Source organism: Miniopterus schreibersii (genome assembly GCF_964146895.1).
Source record: "Miniopterus schreibersii genome assembly, chromosome: 15".
NCBI lineage: Eukaryota > Metazoa > Chordata > Mammalia > Chiroptera > Miniopteridae > Miniopterus > Miniopterus schreibersii.
In genome coordinates this window covers 53,255,975-53,279,570 of record NC_138115.1, presented here as the reverse complement: position 1 = coordinate 53,279,570, position 23,596 = coordinate 53,255,975, and the positions used below count along the sequence as shown (strand labels likewise).

Genomic DNA, 23,596 nt, shown 5'->3' with positions numbered 1-23,596 from the left:
GGGACCCCTGGCGATTTCCACGTCTGGAGCATCACGGATCCTGCCTCCTCTGGTGGGCCTTCAGCTTCTTCCACAACCAGCCTTTTCAATCTGCTGAACTCAAGCAGACAGGAGGCGGACAGGAAAACGGCATTTGCCGAGCGCTGACCAGGTGCCAGCCTACTGAGCGAGGCCCTTTTAGCTCAGTTGCTTCTGACCATAATCTCATTACACAGATGAAATTGTTCTCATTTTACTAAGGAGAAAAATGACGTAAAACTAAAGATGCACATAAAATAAACGAGGTGGGTCAGGCCTGAAGTTAGAAAAATCTCCTTCCAAAAGGTCGAGATCCCCGGGTGCCCGTTTCGCGTCGCTGTGCTTCTCAGGGAACATGCCCCGGCCCGGGGGACACGCCTCACAGGCACAGGTCTTGGCCAAAGGACGAAACATTTGTGTGAATCTGAGCGGCAGCCCCTCTGAGCAGGTCACGCAGGTGACCCGGGGAACAGGCACGGCTTGGTTTTCGCCGCGATGTGGGCACGACCCGCGCAGCCGAAACCACTCACTTCCCTCCTCGCCGCCTCTGCTGGGAAACGCCTCCGTCTGGGAGGTCTGTCCATCCAGGTGTCAGCACTGAGGGGAACCACTCACCTGTCTGTCTTAAAATGTTTCTTTTCTTCATTTCTCTTTCTGTAATAACGCCACGTAAATGGTGGACGAGTGGTCACCATAAAACATTGTCCCGAAACAGCCGCCTCCAGTAACAAACATTTACTCCCCCACAGAGATGCTGAGGGGCGGGAGCCGGGGCAGCTCCGCCGGGGTCCGGGCTCAGCGTCCCTCACCGGGGGCCTCACCCTGTCATCGGCCGAGTCACCGGGAGTTCCACCTGGGCTGGGAGCAGCCTCTCCGCTCACGCACTGGACGGCGTCAGGGCTTCGGGTCCTGGCCGGGGGCCCGTCCGCAGGGCCACGCCTGGCACAGCTCCCCGGGGGGGCACCAAGGAGAAGCAGAGAGACAGCAGCCACCGTGGGAGCCGCCGTGGCTGCTGGGTGTCACCTCGGGTGTAATTTAATTCCGCTCCTTCCACTGTGGCCTCTTAGCTGGTCACACAGAGCGACCTGGGCCACCTGGGAGGGGGGAGAGCAGGGCACAGCTAAGAGGTCGGCCTGGCCACCTGTGCCCAGGATCGCACGCGGCGGGAACGCCGCCCCTCCAGTTAGCCCTCCCCAGTGCCCGTGTTGACTGACATTTACTTTGAACAAATGGCTGTTTGCTCAGTTTTCCTAGCCCCGTGCCCTGCGGCTGTTGAGTGGTTTCAACATTGTTCTTGGAAATGGGTAATATTAACCCGTTTCGCAGACGCCGAGCGCGAAGGTGCTGGGCCTCACTTCCTCCTGGGCCACGCTCCGGGTCGCGGCTCGGGACCCGCACGCAGTGGCCACACGCGTCCTTCTATCTTCTGTTCAGTTGTAGCTCCGTCCATCACTCCCGAGGCAGCTGGCCCCACACCAGCGCCAGACAAGTTCCGGGGCATATTAAATATAAAAGGCTCTTTTATACTTAACCTGATGTTAAAAACCCAAGGCAGAGCCCGGCCGGGTGGCTCAGTTGGTTGGGGCACCTTCCTGTCGTCCTGAGCGCCGAAAGGCCGAAAGGCCAAAAGGCCGAAAGGCCGCAGCTTGATTCCTGGTCAGGGCGCACACCCAGGCTGCAGGCCTGGTTCCCGGTCGGGGTGCCTACAAGAGGCCACCGGTTGTTTCTTTCTTGCTTTGATGTTTCTCTCTCTTAAGTCAATAAAAATAAAAAATCCAAGGAAGAGCTTTTATCATGATTCAGATCAGAGGCCCCGTTCAGCCCTGTGTCCAGAGTGAGAGCCCCTGGTTCAGACACAGAGCTAACCTCCTTCTGAAGGGGGCGTCCCAAGCGGCCGTTTCCTTCCTGACTACACAACACTGGGCTTGGTTATAAGGGGGTGACAGTCTCCCCAGACTCCTGCTTCATGAACCTAGGCTCCCAGGGGTGCATTGTGGGGGCTGGGGCTCTCCATATATTTGTAAACCCCCCCAAGGACAAAAAGAATCCGTTCCAGTGATTAAAATTAAAACTGGTTAACAAAAAAATACGTGGCAACGTGGCTGAGCCTTTTTCTCAAGTAGATGCCGGGTGTGTTCATTAGCTGCCTGGAGGCTGGGTCCCCGTCCCCCCAAACAGTACATTACAGCAAATACACTGTGTGAGGAAATAATTAGTGGATGTGGGTCCTTTGCTTTCAAAGTGTGGATTTATGACAAGCATAAGAGAAGTTATTAACAGTAGCTGTTTATCCAACCTTAATTTAGGCGACATGTCTGAAGGCCCAGCGCGGTGAAGCCAGGTAATTCCCCGGATACGAGGCCAGGGCAAACCCCGGGCCGGACACTCGCCCTTGGTGTGGTCTGTGAGAGCGACGTGCCCGCCCCCTGCGTCAGGGGCTCCTGGCTCCGGGGTCATAAATGAGAACTACACCTGCTTGGTTTGCACGAGCCTCGGATATTTTATTAGCCGTGTGGCGTCCCCCAAGCGCTGGAAATTAAACTCTGTCCACAGCCGGGTAGACTAAGAGAAATAGGCTATCGCGCGATTTTAATAAACTCACACATTTTAATATCACCTCAAGTCCACTCTCATTTTTTCCGTTTCCTGCCTAATCACCATTCGCACTGTAAGGCGCGGGGCGGGGGCCAAGACTTGGCTTTTTTTTTTTTTAGAGAAATCGTATCTTACCGCAGGAGGCCCTGTAAACACCACAGCCCAGGCTGCCCCGCAAAGAGCCTGTGCTGCCGACTGATGGGCCTGGATCGGAGATTCCCCCCCTCAGGCCCCCCAACCTGCTGGAGCGGCCCAGGGAACCCAGGAAAACCACCCACTCACGGGGACGCTGGCTGCAGAGGATCCTCGAGACACAGGCCCACGGCCAGGAGAAGAGCCGCGCACAGCGAGGCCCCAACGCAGCTCTGCCCTGTCGGAGCTGTGGGCGGGGGGACGCGCGAAGCTGTCTGGGTTCCCCCCTTTATTGATGACGGACTGCGTGCCTGATTTAATTTTTATTTTGTATGGAGGCCGCATTACAAAGGCGCGATTTATGAACTCCTCGGCCATGGGCGGCTGATCCAACCTCTAGCCCTTCCCCCTCCGTGGAAATCAGGGGTTCGAGCGCAGGTTCAGGCCTCCTCCTGGCAGGCTGGTTTCCTTGGCAACCAGCCCTGTCCTCGGGCGTCTTGAAAAGTCACCTCATTGGCATAGTCCCAGTCCAGGTGGGACGGGCTTGTGATGAGTAACCAGACGCTATTTCATCTCTGTGGGTCTGAAGGAACCGAGGGGAAGACACCAAATGCTGTAGCAGAAGATGCCCTGTGGCTCTTCCTGCCCAGGACACGGCTCGGCTTCGGGAGCTGCGGGCCAGGAGCCGTGGAGGAGACCCAGGGCGTCTGCGAAACCCGTTCCCGCGGTCTCCCTCACAGATCCCCGCATCTCAGACGCGGCGCTGAGGAGGGCGAACGCCCCAGCCCGTGGAGGAGCGGCGGGAATGTGGGCCGCTGCTGCTCACCCCCCGTGGCCTTCGGAGCCTTGAATTCACTCCGTCTCTTCTCTAAGGCAAATGGGTTCCACTTTCCCCCCAACTTCAGTTGCTAGTAGCAACTGTTTAAAAACAAAATTTAACCAAGGAAACGGGAAGATCTACTTGGCCTTACTGAGTGGTTCGTAACTGTGCAGCATCCCGACCAGCAGCTAGAAGGGCTCCCAAGGGTTGTACAGAACGGAAGGACTTTATAGGAAGAAGGGTGGGCAAGGGAGCGGTCGGGGAAGGAAGAGGGAGCATTGTTTCGGGGCCAGGACCCCCTTCGTGTGGCGGAGAGAAGAGCAGGGAAGGGTTTCGCCATGCAGGTCACTTCTTCTTTCCACGGGATGGAGGGGCCACTGACAGAGGACCCCACTGGAGCTCAGGCAGGAATCCCAGGTTGATTAGGGTGATGCCTCTGGGGGAGGTTGAAGGGGCAGTTAGACCAGGTGTTGACTCAGGTGTGGTGCCGTGGCCTCAGCCTGAGTGGCGCCATTCGTGGCCTGTGGTCTTCTCTTTAGCGCCGCCCGCGGTGCTGTGATGAGGGTCCTGAGACCGTCCGCAGTTACTGGAAAGATGATCGGGACCGACGGAGGCGTCTGCGGGGGTCGGGGGGGGAGCACCATCTGCAGGGTGAAGCCTTGATTCCCGGGGAGAGCAAGTCCAAGAGCAGACTGACGAGGCTTCCCTAGTATTTGAATTCCCTCCAGGGAAACGGTCCCCGTACTTAAGGAATGAAAACTGTCAGGCGTTTGGAAACACCAACGTCCAAAAAGTCACCCAGGTGATTGGAACGAGGAGCCAAGTGTGGGCGCCAGGACCCGAGGACCAGACTGACGTCAACCTCAGGTCAGAGGTCGGAGGCAGGGTGGTGACCTAGTGCGTGGGCGTCCCTGAGGGGGCGGGACAGGAAACAATCAAACTCCTGTTTCTTAATAGAGGCGACAGATCACGGGCTTTGACATTTTTTTGCTTGTGGGTTTTTATTATTCTGGAAACAAATTCAGGGGAAAATAAAAGATAAAGGCTTGTCCAGGAAAATGAGAACTCGATAGAATGTAATTTCTACTGAGGTCATAGGTCCCTCTTGCTTCTCTCTAATTTAGAACCGTTCACCTGCCTTCAATACCGTGGACGTGCAGAGCTGTGGCAATTATTTTGAAATTCACTGAATTACTGATAATTGTTTCAACTTTCCATTCCAATCAACCCTAACTTAGTCCCCGGTTGAGTGATCCCACCCATGCCGGCCCTGCTCTCTCGATGTGATTTTATCAGACAGAGCGTCTTACAAACAAGGAGATGCGTGAGTCTCCTTCCCCCTCCCCACAGGCTCACAGAGTTCCTTTGCTTCAGAAACCGGGGGGCAATGAATATCTACATTTCTTCACAAACATCTGCATCTCTCTCTCTCTCTTTCTCCCTCACACACACATGCTATGTAGCTATTTATTTTAATGCATTTTAATAGAGAAACACTTTTCAAAAGTCCTCAGGAATTTAAAAAATCTCAAGATGAATCATGATCGCATGATTAAAAATAACAATGTTTCATAACCTGCAACATTGTAACATGTTGGGAAGATCACTGAGACGCCCACATGTGCCAGGACGTTAACATCTCCCTGCTTTTTATAATGAGGCTGATGTGGGTATTTAAAATCTGCTCCCACGCGGGCCTCAGAGTGGGCTTTCTCCGAGTCCCTGTGTCGGCTCGGACACTGTGGCTGTCTTCCGTTCCTGTGCTGGCTTGGGCACAGGTGACCGTCTAACTTCGTTCGTGTCCTGGTGGGCTGGGGACAGCGCCACCGATGAAAACACGCCGTTGTCCTGAGACAAGGATTCATCTGCCGGGCGCCTTGATGTTTCTGTTGACAGCAGTGGCCCTGGTGACTACCTGGTGAGTATGCTGGGCAGTCACCTGGTCGGCCTCTGGAACCAATTCTGAAGGGTTGCTGGAGACTGAAGGTTTGTGTCCCCCCAGATTCATGCTCGGAGACGGGACTTCGGGGGTACAGAGCGCTCCTGGCACAGAGCTCCTCAGAGGAGCTGGGGCAGCCGGTGCTGGAAACCCCAAGTCCTGGCCCTGAGTCCTGAGGAGCAGCCGCGGGGGGCTTCCGGAGACACAGGCCCAGAAAGGCCCAGTCAACCCTGGCCTAAAAGTCCCTTGTCCTATTTAAATTTCCGGACGCGAGGAGGCCCGTGTGGATTTGCTGAGTGAGAAACAGCTCCACATTTATTTGTTTTCCCCTCAATTTCAGTCTCCCCACTGGCTCAAGATAAAAGATTATTTCGTAGGGTGAGAGGGGACTTTTTTTTGAGGCTGAAACGTGTGCCATAGGCCAGGGCTGGTGACCTGACTGCCCACGTCCGCGTTGAAGGTTTTCAGGAAAATAACTCTTTGGTGCCGAGTCCAGGCCAACATCAGCCTCCCCAACTTTCCTTCCCCACCAGCTAATCCGCGCGTGGCCAGCAGGGGGCGCTGGCCCAACACGCTGGTTGTCGGAGGCCGGCCGCTGGGAGCGATGCCCCTGGGAGCTGATTTTTCTCTTCAAGCCGTTTTCCTGCTGGAAGCAAACTGAGGATTATGCGCGCACTGGCCTCGGTAGGGGCTGATGAATTTAAAATACCTGTTTTCAACACAACTGCAAAGCGTAGGCTACTCCAGGGCTGCGTGGCCCGGGAACGTGAGGACCCTGAGCTGGGAGGGGCTGTTCCTGCAAAACGCAGGCTGGGTTTGGGAGACGTGGTGCCAAGGAAAGGGTGAAAAATGGCTCACTAATGCTCTGGTTTTTGTTTTTTGTTGTTTTTTTAAAGAACATTTCCAGTTTTAGTTTTGTGTTTTTTTAAAATGTCTTTTCACTGATTTTGGAGAGAGGAGAGGGGTGAGAGGAGGGGGGAGAGGGAGAGAGCACATGGAAAACAGTCTTCCTCTGTGATCTTGGGGAGACAGAAAGGTCTCGCTGTCCCCACCCCTCGCCTCTGGCCGGGGCCTACTTTCAGCAGCGGCAGAGCTGCTCTGAACTACAGACACTCGAGATCCAGCGGGGGGGAAGCAGAGCTGCCGGCACATCCCGACCTGGGCTCCCGCAGTGTCCCTTGTCCACAGTGATTCCTAGACCAGGGCAGCCACCTCCGTCGTCACCTGCACTTCCCCCCCTGGGGGAGGCCTGGGAGGTGCCCCGTGATGGGCTCAGGGAGTCTTTGGACTTCTCTGGGCTTTAAATGCCCCATCCCTGGGCAGCGCAAGTGGAGCCGGTCTGGGAGCGTGAACTGGCCGCCAGGAAGGACTGAGTGCCAGCTATGTGGCAGGGCGTCCATGCCTCATTCCGCTCAACTCTGATCACGTTGAGAGAGCAGCGCAGGAATTAGCTCGGCAGGTTTCTATCATTCCTGTGACTTCACCGAGCTGGGTAGATTAGGCTTTTGCCCCCTGACCACCATTTCTCTTTTTTTTAAATGTATTTTTATTGACTTTAGAGAGAGAAGAAGGGGGGAGAGAGAGAAAGAGAGAGAGAGGGAAACATTGATGAGAGAGAAACACCCATCGGCTGCCCTCTGCTCACCCCCTACTGGGGATTGAGTCCGAAACCAGGGCACGTCCTGGACCAGGACTTGAACCCGTGACCTCTTGGTGCAGGGCCAACACAACCAACTGAGCCACACTGGCTGGGCTCTTTGGCCCATTTCTTGAAGAAGAAAAAAAAAAGCAAAAGTCTATGTCAAGGCACATGCAATACACTGAACTGTTTCCTCCATTTCATCTCTCGCTACAAAAAACATACCAGCTGCGGGTGGTGAGGGAGGTGGTGACTTGGGGTTGCCGCCCCCCACCAGCCGCATTCCCTGGAAGAAAGGGGCCCCGGAGCAGCCCCCCCGTGTGACTGAGGTTCTGCCGGCTCGGAGGGCTTGGTGCGATTGTCCCCTGGGAGAAATAATATTCACTCTGGGTTTAGTTTCACAGAATCTATTTTCTATAACCTCAGAGATCTTAAATTATATCTGGGAATGTGTTACATTCAATACTTTCAACTTGTAACCTGCTAGGAAAAAAAAAAGGCTAATTTAAGGTCTTTCTAATCTTGTCTCCTAACCTTTACAGCGAACCTACTCATCTGATATTCACATTTTGAGTAATCTTTAACCTTGCATAAAACTTCTAAAAATGCCCTTAGCTACAAACTGCAGGAGGCTGAAGGAGAACTGGATCTTCAAAGTCATTTCTGTCCTCTGTGTGGTTTAGAGATGCATTTTTTTAGTATGTAGCTTTAAAAAACATCTTTAAGATCCTACATATCACACACGTGGTATTTGGTGAAAAGCAAAGGCTTGAGGAAACTATTCATGTCATCATTATTTTATCATAATTAACAGTGTAGAGCATCTCTAAACAGGCTTGTAGCCCAGGAGCAGCAGGCTGTACCATATAGGCTAGATGTGCGGGACCCAGGTGTGGGGGACCCAGGTGTGCGGGACCCAGGTGTGCAGGGACCCAGGTGTGGGGGACCCAGGTGTGCGGGACCCAGATGTGCGAGACCCAGGTGTTCGGGACCCAGGTGTGGGGGACCCAGGTGTGCGGAACCCAGATGTGCGAGACCCAGGTGTGCAGGGCCCAGGTGTGCGGAACCCAGGTGTGCGGGGCCCAGGTGTGCGGGAGGCTGTAACATCCAGGAGTGTGTAAGTGCCTGGATGGTGTTCCCAGGACAATCAAGTCCCCTAACAATGATTTCTCAGAACGTGTCCCTGTTGTTGAGAGACACAGGACCGGATACCCAGAAGCGGGTTTCCTGAGTCACTAGGTATAGTTCTATTTTTAATTATTTGAGAAAACTCCTTACTGTTTTCATAGTGGCTGAACCCATTTACACTCCGGCAGCAACACACGAGGGTTCTTGTCCCTCCACACCCTCAGCAGCACTTGCTGCCTCTTGTCTTCTGGGCGGCGGCCACTCTGACGGGCCTGAGGTGGTGGCTCACGGTTCTCGTTTACAGTTCCCTGACGATTAGTGGTTTTAAGCATCTTCTCCTGTACCTGTTGGTCTTTTTAAAAATTAAAAACCTGTATTGTATAATTTAAAAAACCATGAAGTTTACTATGGAACACAGGTCTCTCTCGCTATCCTACAGGAAGCTGTTCTTACGTGAGAATCTGGCCCCAGATGTAAGCCCTTGACGAGCATCTGCAGGTGCACAGGGCGTGTCCTGGAACCAGAGTCGGCCTCCGAAGCATCCCCCCGACGGCTTCCTTGCCACAGGGGTGTGATTCCATTCGGAGTGGCCACGTGACCAGCCCCACAGGCAAAGTCACAACGGACTTTAGCCCGTGTCTGTCCCACTTTCCTTTGCCGGATCCACGGCTTCCCCACCACGTGGAGCTGGAACTGGCCGTGTGGTAAATTCACGGCCGTGGACTGTGGGTGCAGCTCCCAGGGAGGGTGCTTTCTGACAGAGCCACCGGTGAGGAGACCCCACTGAGACCGGCCTCCCGACGACTCCCTCGCACCGGCAACCACGAGAAACAGGCCAATGAGACTGACATGCGCTCCCCTCGCAGCATCCCGATGATACCCGACCTCCCCGGGACCCGTGCGCGGCCGACCTGCAGGTTTCTTAAGGAAACAGCACGATTCTCTGGGTAAAGCCGCTCTTGGTTTCGCCATTGCTCTGGTTACTTAGAGACGACAACATCTTCACTAACACGTCACATCCCTCAAAAATCAGGGAAGTCGTCACGCGGAGCCTCATCACCATGGAAACAAGAGCATCTTGAAAGGAGCCATTTTGACTCCAGGAGAAACAGAAACAAAGAAAACCCAGTAAACCTAAGAAAACAGTCACGATTCTAACCTCGGCCTTCAGCCGGCAAAATGACTGGCCCTCCCGGGAAACACAGCAGTGAGGTTTCCCGGGTCCGGAGGCCGCGTCCAGCCACCCGTCAGCCGGCTGCTCGCACGTCGTGTGTCCTGTTCTGTGGACGTCACGCGCTGGGTGCGAACTTGCTCTTTTAAGTCCCACGGAGGCTGAAACTGAAGGGAACGAGGGAGGCTCGGGCGTCCGGGCCCCCGAGAGAAAATCCAGGCGGCGCCCGACCAAGCAGGAGCGCCAGCCGGGAGGAAGCCCCGCGAGGCCAACGCGGGGCCCGGGCCGTGGAGGAGCCGTAGGGGCCACCGCGGGGCCTTTTCTTGAAGGACCGAAAGAGGTGAGCGTTTCAAAAAACACTCTGCGGCTGTGGCATAAGGAATGAGTTGGGTGGGACAAGACGGGGGAGGGAGGGGCAGGGGCCACGCAGGCTTTGCCCTAATTCAGCGGCGGCGCCCCGAGAGGGGCTGGGAGGAGCGGCCGGTGGCAGGGGGTTAAGAGTGGGCGCGAATGACGCTCGGGGGCTGTGAGGTTGGGGAAGGAGGGGAGGAACAGCGGTGTGAGGACGACGCGGGCTTGCGTTCCTGGTTGAAGAGAAGTGGACGGAAGACAGAGGGACCCTCCGCTGGGACCGGCAAACGCGGCCCAGGGCCGTGGAGGAATGAAAGAGAAGGGGGGTGGCCGGCCGGCAGGCGCGGCCCAGGTGGGGGGGCGTCGGCCGACCCCACGCACCCAGAAATAAACTTCTATCGGGTTAAGCCTCTGAAATTCCAGGGTTTCTCTCTAAAAATAGTCGGCCCACATGCAGCAAACGCAGCAAACGCAGCAAACGCAGCAAACGCAGCAAACGCCGCAAACGCAGCAAACGCCGCAAACGCCGCAAACGCAGCAAACGCAGCAAACGCAGCAAACGCAGCAAACGCCGCAAACGCCGCAAACGCCGCAAACGCCGCAAACGCAGCAAACGCAGCAAACGCAGCAAACGCCGCAAACGCAGCAAACGCCGCAAACGCCGCAAACGCCGCAAACGCCGCAAACGCCGCAAACGCAGCAAACGCCGCAAACGCCGCAAACGCAGCAAACGCAGCAAACGCAGCAAACGCCGCAAACGCAGCAAACGCAGCAAACGCAGCAAACGCAGCAAACGCCGCAAACGCAGCAAACGCAGCAAACGCAGCAAACGCAGCAAACGCCGCAAACGCCGCAAACGCAGCAAACGCAGCAAACGCAGCAAACGCCGCAAACGCCGCAAACGCAGCAAACGCAGCAAACGCAGCAAACGCAGCAAACGCCGCAAACGCCGCAAACGCCGCAAACGCCGCAAACGCAGCAAACGCAGCAAACGCCGCAAACGCAGCAAACGCCGCAAACGCCGCAAACGCCGCAAACGCAGCAAACGCAGCAAACGCAGCAAACGCAGCAAACGCCGCAAACGCAGCAAACGCCGCAAACGCCGCAAACGCCGCAAACGCAGCAAACGCAGCAAACGCCGCAAACGCCGCAAACGCAGCAAACGCAGCAAACGCCGCAAACGCAGCAAACGCCGCAAACGCCGCAAACGCCGCAAACGCAGCAAACGCAGCAAACGCAGCAAACGCCGCAAACGCAGCAAACGCAGCAAACGCAGCAAACGCAGCGTGCACTCACGGTGCCAACGCGCCCTCCGCGGACTCACCGGACGCCCCTCGCCGCGCAGCTGCTCCGGGAGTTAAACCTGGAACCGGCTCCCCGAAGTGGCCCCCACCCCGTGTCACTCGGCTGAGGAGGGGGCCCGGCTCCCGAGCGATGACCCAGCGGGTCCCCGTCGCCGTCACCCGGCGCCTCCGGCACGAAGCCCAGCGAGGCGCGGCCTCGGCTTCAGCCTCAGGGCAGAAGCGGGCTCTGCGTTCCTCTTGGAACCCGTGCGTCCAGGACGCCCAGGAGGCTCGGCGGGCAGGTGACTCTGTGTTCTAGTTCACATTTTCACCACCTGAGAAACGAAACGTTCTAACGTGTCTACACGAGAGCAAATTCTAGAGCCCCTTTCAAGTAATAAAAACGGGAAAGGTTTTCTCCCGGTGAAGCGAGTCCGAGACACAGGAGCCTATTACAAGAAAAGCTCCCCAGGCGCCCTTCTACTCGGCCTCAAACGAGCCCCCCCGAGGCGGCCCGGCCGGGCCCGTGGTTCACTGAGACGCCGGCCGGCTTTGCGAGGAGACGGCAGCAGGGGAAGGTGGGGAAATCGCCTTCCTGGTCGGCCACGGGATTCTCGACGGCGGACGGTCACCTTACGGTTCATTGCGAGGGGGGCGGTTGGACCGGTAGCTCGAGCGCGTGTATGTCGTATTGATACGAAGAACAGGTCGCTTGGGACGCTCTTTAACGAAGCCGCTGCCATGGTGTGTTTTCAAAGCATCGTCAGTTCTCCCCCGTTTTACCCGACGGGGCGCCGTGTGGGCCCCGTAGCTGAAGGTGCTCGGACGCTGAGGGGCCTGAGCGAGCTGTGGGGCGGCGGAGGCGGCAGAGGTTCGCGGGGCCGCGGCTGTTCTCCGAGCCGTCCTGCTGTAGCCTGGGCTCTGACTGGGTCGTCGCGGTGGATCAGAAGAGAGCCACTGAGGCCGTGGGTGCCCCGGCAACGCTGCGTCTCCCCACTCCGCTGACGGCCCCAACTCCACTTCTCCCAGAGACACCCCCCTTCTCAAACACCCTGACAGCTTCCCATCGCCCAGAACTGTGCCTCCAAAACGACAGCCTAGCCACCGGTGGTTGTTGAAGTAAATGAAAATTAGATAGAATTAAAAATCCAGTTCTCAGTTGCAATGGCCACCGAAAGGGCCCGGTGCTGTCGGGGGCCAGAACTACCGCATCAGACAACGCACCTCTGCCGCATGTCCACTCACCTCACAGGGTCATCCGGCCGCTCTACAAATACACCTGCAGCTGACGGCCGGCAGGACAGCCACCAGCCACCCGGGGACTCTGAGCCCTCAGAGGGGGCCGGTGCCGAGGAGACGCGCTGTTCCCATGCAAGGCACACCGGCTTCGGAGACAGAGTTAAAAAATAACCCTGCACTATCTCTCATTAATAATTCTGTGTGCAGATTCCATGTTGAAACGATACTTTATATGTACTGTTAAACAAAATATATTACAATTAATTTCACCTGTTTCTTTTTACTTAAACCGTGTCTTCAGAAATTGTAAAATTACATATGTAGCTTGTGTTATAGTTTTACTGGGTAATGCCAACCTGTGGAGATGAAGTCTGCCTGGTAATGCCAACCTGTAGCGGCCAAGCCCACCTCGTACAGGCCACCAGGGGGTTCGGTTACTAGCTCCTGTGTCAGGAGGTCTGCGTATGGGAGAACCTGGGGGTGCACCTCAAACAGAGGTGGAGACACGGATCCAGTGGGGATCCGGGGAAGGGTGGAATTTAACGAAAATTTAATTAATGCGGTACTTTGATGGGCTCAGAGTCAGCTAGGGCTGTTTGCTAAAGGTTTGACCTCAAGCCCAAGGCTGAGGCCTGAGCTTTGGAATCTAAAGTAAAGAAAAACGTGGAATGTATTCAAAACCGCCTTATTTGAAATTCTGCAGTGAGGCTGGAATTGAGGCTGCGTCTCTGTTTCAAGGACCCTGGAAAGCTCCCTCCCCAGGTAGAGTGGGGATGGCACCCTGCTGGGACAGACAGAGATTGATTGCTGCATAAACAATATTCCTTCCTATCACCTGTGCAGGTTTCCACGGCCCTGGCCACCGAGCTGAGGGCCTCGCCTGCGTGACGTGGCTCAGACAACCTGCAGACGTGTACCAGGGAGTCTGTCCAGGTGAGCGGGGCTCTGGTGATGAATTACCTGGTTTGAAAACAAGGTTTGCTGTCAGACACTCATGCCAGGGAACTGGCAGTTTGGCCAGCAGAAAATTCGTTTCAGGCCTTGAAAATATACATTTTTCATTTACCTGGAGGAAAAGGCGTTGTGTTAAAGTCAAAAGGTGTGAGAGCCTCTTGCACCCTGGTGGAAACCAACGAATTTCAATGCAGACGACTGAGGGGAGGGGTGATCTCCAGATGCACGAGGCTGAGCCTTCCTGCGCGGGGCTTTGTCCAGGGTGATGAGAGGACTGCAGAAGGGGACACCGTGGTGACTCCGGCAACTTCCCACCACCCTGTGCCGGGACAGCAGGAAGCAAAAGCTATTTGGGTGGGTGTTTCGAGAGAGTACGTTTTCATAGCAGGCCTCTGGAATTAGGGCTTTGTCCATGGGCTAGAAATGTATTATTACTTAGCATATCCCTATTTATGGATGCTTTCCCAATTGTTTTAGGGCGGGTGATAATGTATTCCAAAACGATCTTTAATTCTGATATTTCAAAATCTGTTCTTCAATATGTATGTGTCATCTGAAATTTTTTAAAAAAGGTGTCTTCTAACATCTCATTTGCTTTCAGATGTGCTCACCAATCTTAGAACTCGACTTCCATTTATCACAAAACTCAGCTTTTACACCCACCTGTTTTTTTAAGTTCTACTGCAGCTTAGCATTTTCATAATAATGTGAACTTTCAGTACATAATAGGTTTGCAGAGAAAACCAGGACCTAAAAAAATGAAACAGAATACACAGACAAGCAAAACCAAAACCAGCCCTCTGAAGGGGCCCAGTGGGAGAACCATGTCTTTCGGGTAAAACGAGCGGATCCTTGGGAAGTTCTGAAGGTGCAGAGTCGGGCTCTGAACACGGAGGGAGCGGCTGGGTCTCTACGCTCGTTCAGAAGACGCAGGAGAAGTTACCTGGTGGTCACTGGGGTGAGCGTCTCTTCCTGACACGAAGGAAGACCAAGAACCAAGCAAAGCAGCCGAGCGGAAACAGTGAGACCAAAGGTTTGTATTTATTCTCATCATTTCTTTTCCAAACACAGGAGAGGCAGCCCTGGCTGGTGCGCTCAGTGGTTAGAGTGTCGGCCCAGGGACCGGAGGGTCCCGGGTTCGATTCCGGTCAAGGGCACGTGCCTCGGTTGCAGGCTTGGCCCCGGTTGGGGCGCGAGGGGGAGGCCACCAAGCCACGTGTCTCTCACATCCATGTTTCTCCCCACCCCCGACACTCTCTCAAAAAAGCAATGGAAAAAATATCCTCAGATGAAGATTAAAAAAAGAAAAAATATATACAGTAGAGGTAGACTGAGAGCACACAATTTAGATCATTCTCCAAATTTAGAGACTAACCAGAGTGTCCTCCGATTGCAGCAGCAATGTCAGTCCTTGACTAGAGCGGGGACTTGTGCCCGCAGGGTCCAGACGCTCCTGCCTGGGGGGACGTGGGGTGGGTGGGGCGCTGGGGGCCCTGGTCCAACTGATGACCCCAAACCAGGTATAAACAACAGCCACATACACTCAACAATCACGCTGAATAAGTTCATATATTAACATTAGTTTAGACCTGAAAATAGCTTTCGATGAACAAGCATATAAACAGTCATTTTACTATCAAATAAAAATTGAAATTGCTCATAGAGGCCCTCACCACTTCTTTGCCCCCCCAATAAATAAGTAAATACATGAAACAGGTTCAGGAGAGAAAGATTTTTAAATATATCAACTAATTTTTAATATTTTACTTTTTAATTTAAATACACTTTTACTTTATATAACATTCCTCGGATCTTTCTAAAGTGTTTTTGAAGGAAAGACTCGGGTGTTTACGATACTTTATCACAATCATTTTTTTAAAATGTCCATGTAATGGATATTGTAATTATTTCATATTCATTTTTTGATGAATTTAGAACCTGTGATTTGTCACCTAAAAAATTTACAGTGATAGATTAAATTTGATTTATATTAATGATGATGATGATAAGAAATAATTGGATATTATTTTTAAAAAATCCAAGGTGTTTGTGTTTAAATACCCAAAACAAACCCTAACAGAAAAGCTGAGATAAAGGGAGTGTGGGATTAGATATAATGCATCTTCTGCATCCCTCTCCATGACTATACACACAGATAGAGATGGATATATGTGTTTTCCTTCAAGACAAGAGAGAATGCGGGAATCTAAACTATCCGAAGGCTTGTTTTAAACACAAAGGTAGTGAGATTGTAGAAAAATATTTTTAAACTGTGGAAAACATCGAAGGACCAAAGGAGAATTCTAGAAACTTTGTTCTATTTTCACATTTATATATAGTTTACCTTCTAAACTTTTTTATTAAAAGCTAAGACACAGACACACACATCAGCCGAGACTGACACGGAGAGGCCGCCGGGACGACAGGGAAAAGCCCCTCCTGGGGGCAGCACCTGACCCGGACGGCTCCTGTGTCGGAGGTGAAAAAGCCAGACAATTTTTACGATTCTCCAGGGCACACGGTCTGGTTTTTCTTGTTTTTTTTTGCCTCTTTTGAAAAAGTAGCTGCGATCAACATAGGGCATTGAATGCAGACTGGGCCGGGTGGGCACCTGCGGCCCCTCATTTACAGCCATTGAGGACATTTTCAGGTGACAAAACGGGAAGCTGTCAGAGAGACAGGACGAGCCCCAGATGTCAGCTGAGCTGCTGGTTCAGGCCGCGGCCTCGGGCCAGTCGTTCAGACTCTGCAGACGCCGGTTCCCACCTGAAGCCACAGACACAACATCGCCGGCGCCCTGCAGGGGGTCCGGCAGGAAGGCGCCGCCCGCAGCCGCATGAACCGCGTGAGCATCGCCGGGTGAAGGGGCTACAGTAACTACTTGGGGTCGGTGTAGCCGCCCGAGGACACCTGGGTTTCTAACTGTTCCCGGTTGGGATGAAAACATCCCCTGTGACTTCCCAGGGCTACAGTAACTACTTGGTGTCAGTGTAGCCGCCCGAGGACACCTGGGTTTCTAACTGTTCCCGGTTGGGATGAAAACATCCCCTGTGACTTCCCAGGGCTACAGTAACTACTTGGTGTCAGTGTAGCCGCCCGAGGACACCTGGTGTTTCTAACTGTTCCCGGTTGGGATGAAAACATCCCCTGTGACTTCCCAGGGCTACAGTAACTACTTGGTGTCAGTGTAGCCGCCCGAGGACACCTGGGTTTCTAACTGTTCCCGGTTGGGATGAAAACATCCCCTGTGACTTCCCAGGGCTACAGTAACTACTTGGGGTCGATGTAGCCCCCGAGGACACCTGGTGTTTCTAACTATTTGCGGTTGGGATGAAAGCGCCCCCTGTGCCTTCCCGGTGATGCGGCGACAGGTCGCTCATCTAACCGCCTGGAAACGAGTCTCCACGGGCAGGATCGTCTGTGGGGACAGCGCAGGAGGATCGGCCCGAGTGCGTCGTACCGAACACGCTCGTTCTCACCTGTCCAGGTGAACGCTGCCGTTGTGTTTGTCTAAAGGAGAGACTGGAGTCGACAGTGAATTTCTCAGGTCACAGGGAAGCGAGTCCCCGGCCGGCCGCGTGGGACCCGGCGCCCGGGCGTCTCCCTGCCCGTTTCCCTCAGGAAACAGGATCCTACGTGGTTGTGCAACTTTATTCTACATCAGCGGTTTTCAAACACTAGGATGGAGCAACGTCGCCAGAGAAAAGCAGATGACGGCCCCCCTTTCACCAGCATCCTGCCCCAGGAGGGGGGGAGGGGAGCGGGCGGGGGCGCGAGTGGGTGAGACTGGGGGGGGCCGGGGCAGGACGGGGGGGGGGGGCGGCGAAGGGAGAGTTTGCGGAAAAGACTCTTGTTTGCTCCCGACATCTTCTGAAGTCCTGAGGTCTCCACGCCAGGTTTGTTATTTTTTGTTTTTCAGAGTTTTTACATTTGAAAGGGGCGGGAGTTTATATCCGTGTCACTTGGTAGCTGTACACCCGAGGGACGCTTTAATGAAGCGTGTCTGAACGTGTGTCCGGTCCGATGACGTGGAGACATTCCTGGGCTGGCCACCAGGTTTTCGTCTGCTCCTGGGTCCTGCGAATCATTCGTCCCTGTTTAAAAGCAAAGTCTATCTTCCCGACTTACTTTTTTTTGACTCTTAGGAATGAGATTTCACAGACTTCAGCTTTGTTTTCTCAGCTCAGTCTTACAGCTGTTGTGTAAAAGACTCTCCCTAACTACTAAAGGGGGGTTCAGTGTCCATTTTAAAGCCCCTTTGTCTGTAGCTGTTCTGTGTTTCTATTCGCCGCTGGGCCTGTAAGGCTGTGAGTGTGAGTCGCAGGGGGGAGCAGTCTTCCGAGTACCACCTGGGCGTTTCCGACTCCGAGAGCCTGACGGTTCTGCCCCCCCCCCCCCCCCGTATGGCTAACAAAGCAGATTCCTAATTGAGAGTGATCTCTCTCTGTCTGGCGCTGTAAGGTTGGGGAACAGCAGCAGGGCCTCTCGACAGCTCCTGCCAGTGGAAAATGTGTCTGTGTGGCTGGTGACACTATAAACCGCTCGCCGGGGACCCGCGATGACAGCGAGGTTCCTCGCCTCAGAGCCTTGATGGCTACTTTCTGTAACTTGTCTTGGGAACAGGCGAAGGAACAGACAACTGCTGAGCGCGTTTGCTTCGGTGATTGTGCGGAGTCGAGGTCGCAGGAGGAGGCAGGCCGCTTGCAGAGGAGGGAGCAGTTCCAGCGCAGGGAGAAGGCTGAGCGCCGGGTATTCCTCCTTCTCAAACCAGAGATACCGGTGCTCAGCCGCAGCGAACGCGTCTCCGTGATAATGCATGCTGCACTTGAGCACGCAGGCAATTTATTTTCTGTTAACGTCTCCCTCTCAGCCCTCACGTCTCTGTTTACCACTCAATTATACATTCGTGCTTTCACCTGGGTGTTTCATTTTCGCCTCCCCTCCCCTCGAAACGCTTAAGCCGCCGGTGTAGGCGCATCACCTCTGCTGAGCGCTGTGTTCACCCAACAGCTTCCTAAGCGCCACCAGTTACAGGTCCACGAATCCGTGGGTTTGGCAGGTGTTCGACAAAATAGCCATTTCATTCAGTGGGAAGAAATGTCAATTAAACAGCTTCTGTAAATTTAATTGTGTGATTGAGTTGTCCATTGAGACTGGTCAAAATGTCACTCAATGACAAGGGATGTTGGGGGACAAACATATCAGGTAGTCGGTCCATGCGGAAGGGTCCTTATAAAGCAGGCTCCTCTTCCTGGACGCTAGGGCAGGCGAGGCCTGTACGGTTACGGGAGGGGGGTCTCGCTTTCGAACGTACGAACCTCTACTTCTTGTAAGTGTCTGTGAATGTCTACACCATGCTATCCCGATGGGGCAGAGGGCCTGCTTCCTCTGCTGTGTGCTGACACTCGCAGGTGACCTGGGACACTTCAGCTTCAAAGTGGAACAGTTTAGTGGCTGCCTTTTTTATTTTTTTTAAATATGTTTTTATTGATTTTAGAGAGAAGAAGGGAGAGGGAGAGAGGGAAACATCAGTGACGAGAGAGTCCTGGATCGGCTGCCTCCTGCACGCCCCCTACCGGGGACCAAGCCTGCGACCCTGGCTTGTGCCCTGACCGGGAATCAAATCAGTGACGTCTTCGTTCCTGGGACAGCTCTTAATCCACTGAGCTTCTTGCTAGTCCTTGGAGCTTACATCTTTGAAACCTCAGGGAAACACAATTTCTAGAAGATAATCCCTGATACATGATCACCAACATTGCTTGGGGAGGGGGCAAGATAGCCCCCTATGTAATCAGTAATAGTCTTTTTTTTTTTTTTAGTGAGGGATTCAATCTTTGCAACCTTCTTAAACTTTTGTTACCTTTCTAATTTCAAGTGACAAGTTAAATGCTAGTGAAATGGATGGGGGTGAGCCACTGGTCAGTGACCAGCCTGAGCAGACTGCGTAATGCAGCTGAAATTGCTAAAATATGCAGGCTCCTTGTAATTCTGATGGAAAACGGTTTTCTGCAGGGCTTTGTGTCTCCCTGGGTGATATTAAAAACCAGGAACGGTGGGAGCACCACATTTGTTTTGAGGAAAGTTGGGAGGCCTAGGCAACCTAAACTTCAAGTTAAAAAACATACATGTAAAATTCCAAGTATTTTGAAATTTTACCTGTGCCTGCTTTGAATGGGACATTTGATGGTAAAGTGTGTCAAAACAAGACAAGAGGGCTCATCTGGCGTGTCTCAGAGGTTGAGCATTGACCTATGAACCAGAAGGTCACAGTTTGATTCCCGGTCAGGGCACATGCCGGGGTTTCGGGCTCGATCCCCAGTCGGGGGCATGCAGGAGGCAGCCGATCGATGACTCTCATCATTGATGTTTCTCTCTCTCTCCCTCTCCCTTCCTCTCTATGAAGTCAATAAAAACATATTAAAAAAAAAAAGGCAAGAGACCCCAAGTGCAGTCACTTACGCTAAGTCCCACAGCAGGAAACACACTCGACTTACTTATGGGTTCAGGTCTCCCAGGGACGGAGTCTCAGACAGTCCTTCAGGAGGCAGCCGGCCGAGACCAGCGATGTGTCTGCCTGAGACCGTCCCCCCGAAGGAAAGCGGCCTTGTCGTAACCACCTGCTCAGCTAAGTTCCCTGTCTCCATTTCCTTCCGCCTGGATGAGAAAACTCTTGCGCCCAACCAGCCAGGCAGGGAACAGAAAGCACAGGTGGCTCGTCTGTGCTCCGTTTTCATTGCTTAGCTGTCGGGGTAGCAGGCAGTGGACCTGAGGTTAGACTCGAGGACGTCAGGTCTGAGCGTGAATCCAGACGGCGTCACTTCTTGGTTAAAACGTTTGGCCAAATTACTTCCACCCTCAAGTCCCTCATCCTCGAAATGGGGAAAATATCTACAATGTAGAATAAACCAGACCCACCTCTGTGATAGCCGTTAACTAAATAACGCTTCTGATCACGGTACAATAAACTCGGGTTATTTCTCTTAATGGCAAATCATCTACATGCATCTCTATTGCTTTTGGTTAAGGTTGTTTCCAGTGACACCAACGATGCCTCACAAATTTGTGACAGGACCTCTAAAGCAGGGGTGGGGAACCTTTCTTCTGCCAAGGGCCATCTGGAGATTTATAACATCATTCGTGGGCCATACAATATTATCGACGTAAAAATCAGCTATGAGAAAAGCTCCTAGATTTATTGAATTTCGAGTCCCGCCTGTGGCTGCCTGGGCAGGGCCAGACCCAACGATTTCACGGCCCGTGGACCAGACGCTCCCCACCCCTCCTCTAAAGTAACTGGATTAGACCCTTTCTAAGGAGCGAGGGGTTATGAACTCCAACAGTGAGATAACATCAAACCTAAAAATGCATAATAATTTTTAATACTAGTGTAACAAAAGATCAAGTGAGGACTTATTAATTTCTTCTGCCTGTGTGTGTGTTATGGGAGGACATTTTCCTTGTTATAACGGTGCTTTCATTTAGAAGACCAATTATTTAAATACCGTTACAAAGGAAATTAAGAGACTTACTAAGGACAAATGATACAAAAGTCAATAATTCATGCTCTATGGAGAGAAAGCAAAGAATTTAATCTGGAAAACCTTGAGTGTTCGCCAGTTAAAATATTTGCATTGTGCAAAATGATTTCCAAAGCAATGGGAATTTGGAAGTCTCAGAACCATTTAACGCTAACATTTCATCTCATTTCCCAATATATTTTGTCTTGATGAGAGGCCAAAAATTCTGGTGATGATATCGAAGGATATAAATACCAATGGATAATTTTTTTTTTTTGCCAGAAAAACACATTTTAAGTATAGAAATCATGGCATATTGGATATAGCACAGGATTTGGATCCAAACAGACCTTGTTCAAATTCCAACTCCCAATGTCATGTAATATTTCAATAATTCGGCAAGTCAGCTAACTCCCCGGACCCCAGGTCCCTCTTTCTTATAATTATATTTTTCTTCCAATGCTCATTTCCACTCAGTTCTCAAGTGAGTCATGTGTTGGGTTAATTCTTCACATACACAGCTTAGATTTTAATTTGTTGAACAGCATTATCCATAAATAGTAAAATAAATAACTGCCTGTTAAAAATCAGGTTCTGAAATGCACCTGATTTTCAGCATGGCCTGGTGTGTACCATCTAGAGGATCTGATCTTCCAGAACACGCTCCTACAATGTGGAGGCTTTCTAGCATTTCCATCATTGTGCCCAGAAACAACGTATTATAACAGGGACCTCGAGCTAAACTAAAAACCACTGACCGACCCGTCCTCACTAAACTCTCTTAAACGAAACCATTTAAACTCTCCCAATTTAAATAACATTTCAGCGGCCATTAATTAAAATGTAAAGGACCGGTAGCGATGGTGTGGCGCAAAACTGATGTTTGACGTTGCAAATTATTTGTAAAAAATTCAAAATGGACCCAAAGCTGTTTCTTCACCTATGAATTCTTAAAAGCCAATTTCTTGTTCCTATTCAGTGGTGAGACGGAAAGGGCTGAAGGGTTTCCTTTCCCTTCCAAGGAGGCCCCGTGGGAGCCGCAGCACCCCCCGGATGGAAGGTGAAGACGCCGTGGACAGAGAGTCGACGCTGAATTGTGGGTGCAGAGACTAGGGCACGAGCGTCGGGGGAGCCGGGGGTGCCCCTCGACCCTGCGTCTTCCTCGGTGACGGGGAACGTGGGCCAACGCTCCTGGTGCCTCAACCCTGTTCCTCATTCTCATGAAACATGGTTGAAATCAGGAGGGATTTACTGTAAAGTGGAGACGTTTGAGTTTCAGGGACCGACGCTGACCGCTTCCTGGGCCCTGAGTGGCCGGAGCATTTCTAAGACTATTCTCCTTGGGGGAGATCTCGCCAGGGGTGTTCGCTCCCAGATCCGCGAGGCCTGGCCCATCACTGGCTGGAAGACAGCCTCCTAGGTTTCTTCCCAGGGCTTCTGCTTCCCTAGTTGTTGTTTCTGGCCAGCATTTTTCTAAATATCAGATTTTAACAAATGTAGTGTAACTATTACGACCCAATATTTACTCAGCTGGACGCGTTTCTAGCTCATCTCCTCAAAGACAAGTGTGAGCCCTACTGGCCGGGGCCGCTCTTAGTGACGCTGGGACATCCCACGTGATCCACGTGGCTGCACAGGCCACGCAGAGGAAATGCCGTGGCGACTGCGCCTCTTCTGTGCCAGTGTCTGCTCATTTCCTGGATATATAAACATATTTTACTTAGTACCAACTTTCCCTCATGCCCCGGGAAGAATTAAACCCTCCAGGAGAGGAATAAAGGAGCATAGCTACACATTTCTATAGAAACAGGAAAATAAACTATAATAAAAACGATAAATCTGGGTACTTGTTAAATAGCTGGGGAGCAGATCTGGTGCTGTGATCCCTCCTAAACGCGTTTTAGCATCCGTAATAATCGAGAATCGTAACAAAGGAATCATTACAAACAGTGAAACAGACATAAACTAAAAGGAAATTGCTATTCATTACTTTTTGTGGCTTTTTCTAGAGCCAGAGAGTTCCCCCTGCTGTGATAACGGGATGACAACGTGAGCTATAAAACATGAGCCTTTTCAAAATATTGTCATAATTATTCCGTTATACACACGCTCATTTTCAAAAATACCATAAAACAAGACGCCGTCGTCGGGTTAGTGAAACCGGACCTTCCAGGGAGCGGGCTGGAGCTCGTTTTGTTAAGTTCCAGGGACACCGAGGGGAATCAAACGGTTTTATTTTGAGAGGTGAACGGGTGATGGAGCCGGACGCCGGCAGGGATGCGTCCGAGGACCGGTGAGAGCCCTGAGGAGGGGGACCCAGCGTCACCCGGGAGGGGACCAAGAAAAAATACCCCCCTCAGCCCGCCAACGGCAAGTAACGTAAACGTCAAGCTTCTTTCTAGGTCAAAAGCGTGACCTTGCGCCCTGGCTGGCGTGGCTCCGGGTTGGAGGGCGGCCTGTGCACCGAAGGGCCGAGGGTGCGATTCCCGGTCAAGGGCACGGGCCTGGGTTGGAAGTTTGATCCCGGCCAGGTCGGGGCGCGTGCGGGAGGCGACCGATGGGTGCGTCTCTCTCACATCCACGTTTCTCTCTCTCCCCCTCCGCCTGTTCCACTCTCTCTAAAAAACGAGTGGAAAAAATATCCTCCGGTAAAGGTTAACGGCAGCAACGAAAAGACCTTCCCCCTAAACGCTGGCCGTCTGTGTCTCCTCCCTTCTTTTCCTCGGCGAGCGAGTTTAGCGAAGGAGGGATTACAGACATAAACTTCCTCTGCGAAACCGGCCACTGTCCCGCCGGGGCCTGGAGGACGG

The 23,596-nt window shown here is 52.6% G+C and overlaps 1 long non-coding RNA gene across 1 annotated transcript; it reads left to right on the top strand.

Moving 5' to 3' along the window:
- The first annotated feature begins 5,228 nt into the window (after positions 1-5,228).
- LOC308567738 lies at positions 5,229-14,566 on the top strand. The gene is made up of 3 exons (XR_014000365.1): positions 5,229-5,483; positions 13,159-13,248; positions 13,871-14,566. It is a non-coding gene; the product is annotated as an uncharacterized lncRNA (long non-coding RNA).
- Positions 14,567-23,596: the final 9,030 nt, after the last annotated feature.